Source organism: Marmota monax, unplaced genomic scaffold (assembly GCF_021218885.2).
Source record: "Marmota monax isolate L192 unplaced genomic scaffold, Marmota_monax_Labrador192_F-V1.1 WCK01_AAM20220418_F8-fsc00022, whole genome shotgun sequence".
Lineage (NCBI taxonomy): Eukaryota > Metazoa > Chordata > Mammalia > Rodentia > Sciuridae > Marmota > Marmota monax.
The window spans coordinates 14,291,378-14,303,983 of NW_026695215.1; the positions used below are offsets into that span (position 1 = coordinate 14,291,378).

Genomic DNA, 12,606 nt, shown 5'->3' on the forward strand with positions numbered 1-12,606 from the left:
GCCCCTTGGTTCAATCCCCAGTAATACTGGGGGGAAAAAAGCCACAAAAACAAAAAAACAAGTCATTTGTAATGTGATGATAGTAAATCTGCTTAATGCTTACCCAGAGGAAATGACTTTTATTGTACTGGATAGTTAAATAAAATTTTCCTCTGCTGCGTAGGGAGACACTAACTCTATGTCACAACAAAGGCCACTGTAGTTCTGATGGCAAGTCAAGTAGAAATGAGATACCTATGTAGAATTGCCTCTTGATTGTGGCAATTTTCATGTATACACATACCAACACTCATTTAAATACACACAGTTTATTATATGTCCATTAAACCTCAGTGCAACTGGGGGGAATGCTTTAAAGAAAAGCAGAAGTTCATGGCTGGTACAGTTGCACATGGCTGTAATCCCAGCAACTGCAAAGGCTGGGGCAAGAGGAACCTAAATTCAAGGCCAGCCTCAGCAATTTAGAGGGATACTAAACAATTCAGTGAGACCTTTTCTCAAAATAAAAATAAAAAGGACTGGGGATGTTGTTCAATCCTCAGGACCAAAAGAAAGGAAGAAAGAAAAGCAGAAGTTCAGATCTCATCCCAGTACTAAGAAATGAGAATCTGTATTTTAATAAAATCCCCTTGTATTTTTTTTCAACTTTTCTTTGATTTTTTTTTTTTAACTAAGAATTGAATTCAAGGGCACTTTTTAAAATTTTGAGACAGGGTTGCTAAGTTGTTTAGACTCTCTCTTAAGTTGCTGAATTTGCAATCCTCTCACCTCAGCCTCTTGAGTTGCTGGGATTTTAGTCATGCACCACATGCCCTGCTCAACCTTTTATTTTGAAATAATTTTAGACTTACAGAAAAGGAGTAAAAAGTACAGAGTTCCCCCTTCACCCCGCTTCCCCTCATTGACATCTCATATACTTGTGTAACCACAGACAGTTACTCAAACCAGGAAATTCATTGATACAGCAATGTTAACTAATCTGTAAGCCTTATTCAATTTGCTGTTCTCTAATGTCTTTTGAATTCAGAATTCAATGCACACCCCACGTTGCATTTAATTTTCATGTCGTCCTAAGTCTTCTCCAATCTGAGACAATTCCTTAGTCATTCTGTCCTCCATAATGTAGACATTTTTGAAAACAATTATTTTGTAGAATGTCCCTCAATTTTAGTTGTTCCAATGTTTTCCTGTGATTAGATTAAAATATTGCAACATTGTCAGATTACTGCAGAAGTGATGTGTGGCCTTTGTGCCTCCTATCATGAATATTTTATGAATTATTATGGTTATTAATCTTGGTCACTTGGTTAGGGTAGTATCTGCCAGCCAGGTTTTTCCACTGTAAGGTTACTATTTTTCCCTTTGTCATTAATAAAAATATTTTCCCCCCAGTACTGGGGATTGAACCGGGGGGGGGGTACTCTACACTGAGCTATGTCCTGGTGCACCACACCCCTCCCACCAACCTTATTTCAAGACGGTCTCCCTAAATTGCTGGCCTTGAACTTGCAATCCTCTTGCCTCAGCCTCCTGAATTGCTGGGATTACAGGCCTGGGCCATGCATCTGGCTTGTCGGTGGATATTTCTTGCCTACAACAATCACTTCTGTGGTATTTTTGCCCAGTAATGGCGATTTTCTATGTCTGTGGTCTTTACATTTATTCCCTGAAATTCTGTACAGAAGAACTGTCTCTTATCCTTTATTACTCAGTTACCTCAGTATGGGTCACCTCTTGCCCCACCTCATGTCCTCTTGGTCCACCTTTTTCTTCTCTTTTTACCTCTTCCTCCTCCCGCTCCTTCTTCCTGCTGGGGTCTGAACCCAGGGCCCTTCCACGTGCTAGCAAGCACTTCACCACTGAGCTGCGTGGCTGGCCCTTGGTCTACCTTTAATCCCCTTGTTGCTGCAATCAACTGCCCTGGTGAACCTGATAGCATCTTCCCTCATTTCATCTTCTGTTTTCTGAGCTGAAATTTCTCTGCCTCTCAGAATACCTGTCTGAACCCATTCTGACATTTTCTCTCATGTTCAAACCTGAAAGTGCTAGAGGGTCAACATTCTGTGGGGCAACCTTTAAACAGTGGAGAGGGGAGCCAGTGTACAAATATGCTCCTTGTCCCTCCAGTGGAGGGTTCTGAGTTGTGCTCTTCTCAGCTCCTCAGAGAGTCCCCTGCAGGATTGAGGCTCAGTAGCCTTCAGCAGTGGTTATCTCTGTAACACATCCTTGGATTGGTTCCTCCTTTGTGTTTCACAGTTGCTGTCCGCTCCCCATGCCTGTTCTTTAGAATCATCTCCCAAAATAAACCAACAGCATGTAAGAATTTGTGTTGTGGGACTGGGTACATGTCTGTAATCCCAGAAACTCGAGAGGCTGAGGTAGGAGGATCACAAATTTGGAGGCCAGCCTCATCAGTATAGTGAGGCCCTAAGCAGTTTCACGAGATCCTGTTTCAAAATAAAAAATAAAAATAAAAAAGGGCTAGGGATGTGGCTCAGTGGCAGAGTGCTGCTGGGTTCAATCCCCAGAATCACCACCACAAAAATAAATACATAAAAGAATTTGTATCAGATGTTTGTGGAGGAGAACAAATTAAGACCTGTGCCTTACCAGTTGTTACATATTTTGACTTCCATCCTGTACATAATTTAAGATCCTAGGGAAGTATGAAGACATGTATAGGAATTCATAGCATCAAAACGGCAGGGGGCATTGTTAAAAATACCAAATATCAGGCTGCGGTTGTGGCTCAGTGGTAGAGCCCTTGCCTAGCATGTGTGACGCACTGTGTTTGATTCTCAACACTGCATATAAATAAATGAATGAAATAAAGGTCCATCAACATCTAAAAAAAATTACCAAATATCTAGCAGTAAAGGAGTATATTATATAAGTGCTTATTTTGACATCAATGAAAATGAATACTCATTTTTATACTTCCAAGATAGATGAATGTTGGCCAAAAAATAATTTGCAGATGAATAATACATTTTGACCTTAAATATATAAAGTTCAAAACCATAAAAAAAATAGAGGTATGTACACATGGGTTACAATTATAAAGTAAAACAAGGAAATTACAAACAAAATTCAGGATGCTCATTTGGGAAGAGAAAGTCATAGGAATTCAGAAGCGCACATGAGGCTCTGATGGTGTTAATATTCTGTTTCCCAAGCTGTTACATGAGAGTTCATCATTATTCCTGTTTTTTTATTTTTCAGTATTGGGAATTGAACCCAGGGGCACTCTACCACTGGGCTATATCCCTGGCTCTTCCCGCTTTTTTTTTTTTCTCAGTACCAGGGATTGAACTCAGGGGCACTCAACCACTGAGCCACATCCCCGACCCAATTTTGTATTTTATAAGAGACAGGGTCTCACTGAGTTGTTCAGCACCTCACTAAACTGTTGAGGCTGGCTTTGAACTCCAGATCCTCCTGCCTAGGTCTCCTGCTTCCTGAGCCGCTGGGATTAAAGGCATGTGCCACCATGCCCCGCCTCCCTGGCCCTTTTTTATTTTGAGAGAGGATCTTCCTAAATTTTCCAGGCTAGCCTCGAATTTGCAATCCTCCTGCCTCAGCCTCCCAAGTCTCTGGGATTATGGGCATGTACCAAGGTGTCAGGCTTATTACTCCTTATAGCTCACACTTGCTTTATAGTTTTTTTTTAGGATGAACAAGATATTTTATCCAAAAAAAGACTTTAGGTTTGATATTAAGAAGAGGTTAGCTGGGCATGGTGGCACAGGCCCATAATCCCAGCGACTCAGGAGGCTGAGGCAGGAGGATCAAAGGTTCAAAGCCAGCCTTAGCAATTTAGCAAGGCCCTGAGCAACTCAGTGAGACCCTGTTTCTAATAAAATATAAAAAAAAAAGGTTGAGGATGTGACTTGGTCATTAAGTGCTCATGGGTTCAATCCCTGGTACCAAAAAGAAAAAAAAAAAGGGGGGGGGGTTACTTTTATGAAGGGTGATGTGGAATTGTTGCTATAACAAAAATCCTGAAATGAACTAGGGTGGATTTTTGCTTGAGAAAATTCCAAGGCTTTGATTTCATTCTGTGCTATTTGGTGATTAATCTTTGCATTGTAAGACTGTTTCTGGAAGACAGGACCCAGATTTAACACTTTTCAGTGTTATTTATTTTTTGGGTTAGTCACTAGGTGGATTGAATGTAAAAAAAAGATGATTTTTTTTTTAAACAAAATCATATCTGGAACTATTTTGGCAATGCATATCTTTCTGCATGTAAAATGGTGTCAGTAAGAACCTTGCTACTCAAAGTGTCATGTTTGGCTGATGAGCATCCCTTGGAAGCTTGGTGGAAATGCAGATGTGGGACCCACCTTATTCTGTAAATTTTAATAAGAATTCCCTAGGAACATTAAAATTTGAAAGGCACTGGCCCAGATGTCCTATACCTTCACCTGCACCAAGCAGCCTCCAGTAGGAACTGGATGCACATGGAAATTCTTGAGGTTAACTGTAACATATCTGTCTTTTTCATAGCCCTCTCTTTGTTGGCAATTATGTGGCTCACATGTTTACAATTAGGGAAGACTGTATTTAGACTTCTTTTTCCAAACATGCTGGGCTGCAGCATTATCATCCATTCAATAAGGAAGTGTAAAACCTATCAAGCTTCTCTTAAGCCCTGGGGATCTATTAGAAAGGTAAACAGAATTTTCTGGGAAAGGAGCTGGGGTTGGGGAGTTGAGGGAAGCTTTTCTGGAGAAGTGTTTAATTGTAGATGAGAAGGCATGGTAAGTGAGTTGTGGGTGAATTGGGGGATTGTTCCAAGCACCAGGAGTACCAATTAATGGCGCTCTTTGGACATTTGTGTTTGAATTTCCAATTCCTTGCACAGTTCTTGGCACACAGTAAGTGCTTAATAAGTGTTTGCCAAATCAATAAGTGTGCTGTCACACTTCAGACACCTATTCTCTAGCATTATAGATGGCGGAAGCTTTAATTTCCTTTTCAAAAGAAATAAGATACCTTAGTTGAAAAAAAAGAGAAGGAAGACAGAAAGCTGATTATTGTGTAAACTGCTAAGCTGAAACCATGAGTGGGAATGGCAAATTGATTTACATGAATCTTCCCTATAGCAACTCAACAATTTATTCTGTTCTGGAGAACTTTCAGTTTTTGGCTTCAAAACCAAGCTGTTCCTCCTTATTCTGAATTTCTTGGCCTGCTGTGAAACTAGCATTTACTGTCTTTTACAGCATACCCTGATTAGGTCATGGAAATTCACAGCTAGATCAAACTAGTATATGGAAAATTTGAAATTTTCATTGCCCATTTTACTCTGTGGCATTGGAAGATGTTATGAAATGTTGACTCTTAAATCATTTTGTCAAAGGCAATATTACAGTATGATAACTGCCATCATTTATGAACACTTACTATAGGCATTACATAAGAAAAGCCTCATATTATCTCCACAAAACAGTAAGTTAAACCATATGAAAATTGGCAAATATCAATAATTTCATATTTCAACTTACTGTTATCTCCAAGCTTTCACTTTAGAAAAAGGTGAAAGGTAGCTGGGTGTGGTGGTGCACACCTGTAATCCCAGCCACTCAGGAGGCTGAGATAGGAGGATGGTGAATCCAAAGACAGACTCAGCAAAAGCAAGGTGGTAAGCAGCTCAGTGAGACCCTGTCTTTAAATAAAATACAAAATAGGGCTGGGGATGTAGGTCAATGGTCGAGTGTCTCTGAGTTCAACCCCCAGTACCCACTCCCCAAAAACGTGAAAATTAATCCCAAATGGGCATAACTTCAAAATTTAGTACTGACTTTTCTGTATAGATTAAGAGGGGGACTTACAGGTCCTCAGCAACACCTACTCCTTTCCCCTCCTTAACCCAAGCGTTTTTTGTGTCTACTTTCATTATGGTTATTGATACATCATATTGTGGTAGTTTATCTCCCCTGCTAGATTTAGTTTCTTGAGGATGGAGGTTTTTTTTTTTTCCCCTGCCTTGTTAATTTTCATATCTTTAGTGCCTAGGGTGATATAAGTGTTGAATAAATGCTTTGAATATAATGCCTTAACTAAATTTCTCGGTAAAACTAAAAAAATCCTTATTGATTTATGACTGGGAAATGCAGTCACTCTATTGGGGATTTTGCATTTCAGAGTCAGCCAGTGAAGGACTGCTTTTGGCATTCTTGGACCCTGAAGACTTAGCCAATGAGCAATGGTGCAGAAACTGTCTTTCCACCCTACTCCACAGGGAGGTCCAAATGTGCTCTTTTTGTCTTCCTCTTTTCCTTTAGGTATCCACTTAAATAGCACTTCTCAGTGTTGCCTTTCCTCATCACCCTATTTAAGAATGAAGCTCGGCTTTTTTTTTTTTTCATGGCACATATCAGCATATAAAGGAGTTTTAATTTTGCTTATTTCTTTTGCATATCATCTTTCTCACCTTACTAGGATATAAGTTCAATGAAAGTAGGATTTTTTTTTTGTCTCTTCTCTTGACTTCTGATGTACCCCAGCATCAAGAAATAGTGTTTGGCAGTATAGAAGATCTATAAAATTTGAACGGATTGAAATGAGAAAGATCTAATTTATCGTTTTAAAGTTGGCGTCTTCCATGTCACTCACATCTGAGCCTCCACAATGAGGCTCACACGGGATGTTTCACACATGCAGGAATGGACAAAAGCTCTAATAGGGAATTAAATGATAGGAATTTGGTGGGGGTGGGGGGAGGGTGTGTGAGGCGATGTTCTCTTCAGCTTCCAAGTGACACCGATTACCTTGCCTAGTTTGCATCTTAACTTACTTGGGTAGTGAAGAACGTCCACATCCCCAGTGATCTCTAATCCACTGTCTGCATACATTTCAAGATGCCCATTTGAGTCTACGCTTGGCCTCACTTCAGGGTCACCCATTCCCATCCCCCTTCTCGCTGCTCCCTTGGGGCGACCCATCAAAGGCCTAGGGACCGAGAATTAACCGCCCCAGTCCCCTTCTTTTCAAGAGGAATGGGATTTTCCTCCTTTGGGGGATGGATGGAAAAGAGATTCACACCTTGGAGCCGAATGGGGATAGTGGGGGTGGTGAGGAGGTAGAAGGTGGAGAGGGGGCAGGGAGTGTTTCTAAATTTCAGGTTTCAGGCGGGCAGAAGGCGGCAGGAGTGCTAGTGACCGGCCAAAGCCGGGTATCGGCTGGGTCGCCCCAGAGCCGGGGAACTGGGAGCCGGCGCCCAGCGCGAGAGGTCCCGTCCTTCATCTCGACCCCTCCCCTCTTTGGGAAGCCTAGGGGCGGGGTTTGTTTACTCCCTGCACGCACTGCCGTCCTGGCCAATCAGTGAGAAGCGTCGCCTTGCGTCACGCATCCTGAGGGCCAATCGGCGCTCACTGTGCTGCTCCGCCGCCAAAGCTTGCGCGGGGGAAGCAGGGCAATAGCTCTGTCGGGTGAGGGCGGACGGAGTCGGCAGCGACCTCGGCTGTGCAGCCGTCGCTGCCTGGCACACGGGGCGCGCCCTGACCCTTTCTCTTTGGGTAGGCTCGAGGGCGCGCGCTCGGTCGGGGCCTCGATCTCCCGGGCCTCTACCCGGCAGGCCACGGATTCCCGACTGCCGCCAAGTGCGGGCGCCAGAGGAGCGGCGGCGCCAGAAGACGTGCCCCAGGCTCTGCCGGACCGGCTCGCGTGGCCGCCTGGTCCTGTGCATCCGAGCGGCGGTAAGGTCCGGGGAGAGGGCGCGGGCCTGCTTGCCGAGGCCCTTTGGACCCGGCGCGGCGCCTGCTTGGGCAGGTTTCCCTCCCTGAGCCCCGGGGCCTCCTCGCCACCCCTGTCGCATCTGTTTATTCCCACGGGTTGTTTCAGGCCTGGCCTAATAACCCGTGAGTGTGGACGAGAATTGGAAGCCTGAGAGGGTCACCCACTTACACACACACACACACACACACACAGCACATTAGGGGAGGTCACGTCCCTGAGTCACGCCTGGTGGAAGAGGGGAAGGGCTGCTTGCTACTTTCTCCTCGGCGGAGAAGGATGGCTTCTGAACCTGGTTTTCTGACTTTTCTTCCTTTCCGAACCCACAAGCCTCCATCTGTCTCTGCCAGGTGTTTCTTAGAGTTCTAAAGCTTTGTGTATCTGGAAGAGCCTCATGTACCCCCAGAAGGGAACTTTTCTCTAAAGTAGAGGATCACTTTTTGGGCCCAGAGAGAGACCTTTTGAGAAATTATGGAAAACTGTGATGTTTCTCCATAGAACTTATCAAGATTTTCGTAGGATTTCGCCAAGAGACTGTACAACGAAGTGAATGCACGCTCGGCCTGTGTTACCTTGCATTGTGTGGTCTCAGTTTGTTCAGCTGTAAAATAGTAGTTCCTACCTATGTGGAGGGGGGGAGGGAGTCAAGGGACTAATCTATGGAATGCGCTTGCAACTGGACTCTCCACACGTATTAAGTGCCCAGCATGAGTTAGGCATTTTTATTATTAACTACAGAGGATGCTAGTTTTGAAAAGGACTCCCCCCCCTTTGTTTCCCTTCTCTTTTGAAACTGTTAACAGCCTCATTCCGTTTCCATATTCATTGCTGAAAACTCCCCAGTCCTTGAATACTTTTCCTCATTCCATTTCCGAGGCTCTGACTCCCTCTCCTACTTATCTGCTTTCCTTTACTAAATCAGTAACTGATTCTTCCCCTGCCCCACTCTCCCCCACGTCTTGTGTTTTCGTTTGATTTTTACCCGCCTGATTTTTTCCTGGGCCACTGGTTTTCTCTTAATGCCTTGAAATCCCCCATACCTAATAAATGTAGTTGAAGTTATTCATTTTTTTTTCCTGCACGACAAAGTCATGACTTTTTCTCTGTTCAAAATTAAATGTAAAATAGTTTAACTATTCTAGTTGCATCTTGCTTTTTCAATTTCATTGGTTAGCCTGTAAATTTAGCTAAAGCTTTATCGCTGTCATATTACTATACTTAATCTTAATGTCAATGTTCATTCTCAAAGAGCACCAGGAGAAAAATGCCTAGACCCCAGGTTCTGTCACACTTGTGTACTGGCTCTGAATGTATTTGTTATTTATTAGAACATCTTGTGCCTGGAACTAGTCGAGTCTAATGGCAGATGTGGTGTCTGTAGCACTGTTCTGGCAGTGCACTTGCCCAGCACCACAGCACTTACATTTTTAAGAAACCCCAATACTTTTTGAACTCTTACTTTTCAGGGTTCCCCTCCCTCGTTTCTAGTTTAATTAAGAAAGAAATTGGAATTTTCTAGTGTGTAATAATTTTGTGATCGTATAATTCCTCCCCCCTCACTCTAGTGATAATGTGTAGTCCACATAGCACGTGGCAAGTTTTTCCCTTGCAGCTAACATTTTTAACTGAGCTGTGTGCTCTCAGCACTGCTTGAAATGGGATGAATGTCTTTTTTGTCATCTTTTAAACTTATTGATGTGTGTATCATAATGGATCTCAGAAGAAACTAGAAAATGTAGATTGAGACTCTTTTAGGTATAATGGATTTTAAAGATGATTAAATATACTTGCCTCTTCATACTTGAAGCTTTCTGTTTTAATCTAGGATACACGATTCTCTAGGTGTGGGTCACAAATGGATTTAAAAGTAGGTTTGTTACCCTCTAGAAATTTTTAGCAAAATTATTTGCATTAGTATGTTTTTCTGGAGAGATAACTCATAGTTTCTGAAGCAGAGATTTGGACAATTCTAATTTATATAAAATTATTTCTTTTATTGAATTGGAAGTTGTATCTTTACTGTATATGTTTAGCCTCTTCTGTATTTAAGTTTTGAGATATTTGAAGATATTTATATTTCACTCATTCTTTTCTTCTCTGGACAAATATTCTCAATCTTTTTTTTTTTTTTTTCCCACATTAAAGTGAAGTGAATGAATCCTCAGCCTGTATTACCTTGTATTGTACTAGTGACTGAACCCGCAGACACTTTACTGCTGAGTTACAAAATTACTTTTAGTTTTGAGACAGGGTCTTGCTAAATTGCTTAGGGCCTTGATAAATTTCTGAGGCTGATTTGGAACCTGAGGTCTTCCTGTCTTTCCAGTTGCTGGGATTAGATGCTTGTACCACCATGCTCAGGAACATTCTCAGTTTTTGTTTTTTTTTTCCTTTTTGGTAGTGCTGGGGATTGAACCCAGGACTTTGTGCATGCTTGTCAAGCACTCTATCAACTGAGCTATATTTTCAGCCCAACATTCTCAGTTTTAACCTCTTCTAATGACTTTTCTGACATTGTTTTCATTTGAATTGAACCTCTTCATGGTACTGATGGCTTTTTAAAGAATTTATTTAGTTCATTCATATTCTTATAAGTATGGTACATCAAATTAGGTATTAACTAGTATAGAAGATCTTAAATTATCTCTGTTTTTTTGTTTGGTGCTGGGGATTGAACTCAAGAGTGCTTTTCCACAGAGTTACATCTCTAGTCTTTTTAATTTTGAGATAGGTTCTCACTAAATTGCTGACGCCAGACTTGAATTTGTGGTCCTTTTGCCTTAGCCTTAGCCTTTTTTTTTTTTTTTTGTTATGGGAGATTGAACTCTGGGGCACTTGTCCATTGCTACATCCCCAGCCCTATTTTGTATTTTATTTAGAGACAGGGTTTCACTGAGTTGCTTAGTGCCTTTTGCTGAGGCTGGCTTTGAACTCACAGTCCTCCTTAGCCTTCAGAGCTGCTGGTATTACAGGAGTGTGCCCAATTTGCCTTAGCCCTTTGATTGGCTGAGCTACTCACCCGGGGCTTCCTCTCTGGTATTATTATTATTGTTATGGTACTGGGCTATTAATCACTGAGTTACATCCTCATGCATTTTTTAGTTTTCATTTTATATGGGGTCTCGCTAAATTGCTGAGGATGGCTTTACAGGTGGGCACCACAGCGCCTGGCTCTGGTTTTAAAGAAGGTACTTCAAAACCAGCGACTGGGGAGGTTGAGGCAGGAGGATTAAAAGTTTAAAGCCAGCCTTGGTGATTTAGTAAGGTCCTAAGTAACTTAGTGAGACCTTGTCTCTAAACAAAATATAGAAAGGGCTGGGATGTGGCTCAGTGGTTAAGCCTCCACCTGGTACCAAAAAAAAAAAAAAAAAAGGCGACCACATCACACTAATTCACAGTAATGTACTGATTAGGAAGATAAATTGTGGACTAACCTTCTTGGGTTTAAGTTCTGCCTCTACAGTTTATTGACTGAACAACCTTGATTTAATTATGTAACATGGTGAGTTTTAGTTTCCTTATCTATAAAATGGGGTTAATAGTAGTACTTCTCTCAAAGGGTTGTTTTAAAAATTAAATTAATATATATGTAAAGAGTTCAGAATGTTCCCTGGCATCTAATTGCTCTCTCTGTGTGTAACATTATAACTGATTTTATAGTCAACTAAATTTCCTTGGGTTGTTTTGGTCATGCTTTTCTAATTTTTTTTTTTTTCCAGTAGGACCCACTACCCTCCTTTCCCCAATTTTCAGTCATGCTCTCCTAATTATTATTATTATTGTTTTTAATACTTTTATTTTATTTATTTTTCGTTTATTTGTTTTTATGTGGTGCTGAGAATTGAACCCAGGGATTCTCACGTGCTAGGTGGCGAGTGCTCTACCTCTGAGCCACAACCCCAGCCCCCTCTCCTAATTCTTTAATGGAATCTTTTTTGGTAGAGCTTTGCATTTGTCTGTATTAAAATTTTCTTATCAGAATGTTTCCATTTTAATTGACATTTAAAAAAAATGACCTGAGTTGGTCATCCGGTAAATGCCAAATTATGTTTGATAAACTGTGAATTTGATAATGCTGGCGTTGCTGTTTTGCAAAACTTTATGAAAATGTTGATTACACAGTACTAAGAGCAGAGTTCTTGCCTTTCTGAAGAATGTAAAATTTTTATTTAATTCTTTGTTTCAGATTGGTCAAATTTAACCAGTTTATTATGATGCAACTCAAATATTTCCAAGTTTTTACAAGAAATATATGAGGAACCTTGATAGTTGATTTATTAGAATTCAGATTTTATATACCTGTTTTGTTTTTAAATTTATATCTAGGGCTGGGGATGTGGCTCAAGCGGTAGCGTGCTCTCCTGGCATGTGCGGGGTGCTGGGTTTGATCCTCAGCACCACATAAAAATAAAATAAAGATGTTGTGTCCACCGAAAACTAAAAAATAAATATTAAAAAAAATAAAATAAATTTATATCTAGTCAACTTAGTAACTCAGAAAAAGAGCTTTAATTTGTCATTACTTGGCATTAATGAGACCATACTACTTTCCAGTAATGTATGTTGATTACTATTTTTTTCTAAGTGTTCATGAACTTCTTTAAATAATAATTCTAGAATCTTGATGGGAATTTCATTGAATTTCAGTGATCAGTATTTGGCAGGATCTCATTTCTCTTTTTTTGAACAACAGTACTATATTTTCTTGCCTTAGTCTTCTGTCAACCTCTCCTGATCCCATAGTTTCTAAATGAGTGCTAACTACTGTGTGGAATTTTTATCTGGAGCAATATATTTTGTTGAAAACTTGCTTAAGAACACTAAGAGACTCTTTATTTGTCTTCTCATTCATATTGAGCTTTGGTT

General features: G+C 40.9%; 1 protein-coding gene across 9 annotated transcripts in view; it reads left to right on the plus strand.

The window, feature by feature from the left end:
- The first annotated feature begins 7,565 nt into the window (after window positions 1-7,565).
- The window catches only part of Tfdp2 (transcription factor Dp-2), a 163,240-nt gene continuing 158,199 nt past the window's right edge, over window positions 7,566-12,606 (plus strand). For 4 of the 9 annotated variants that reach the window (XM_046431738.2, XM_046431740.2, XM_046431741.2 and 1 more), the window contains exon 1: window positions 7,566-7,703. The gene's annotated coding sequence lies outside the window, so the exon portion shown is untranslated. The remainder of the gene's footprint in view (window positions 7,704-12,606) is intronic. The other 5 variants (XM_058574942.1, XM_058574939.1, XM_058574943.1 and 2 more) reach the window with 2 other exon arrangements.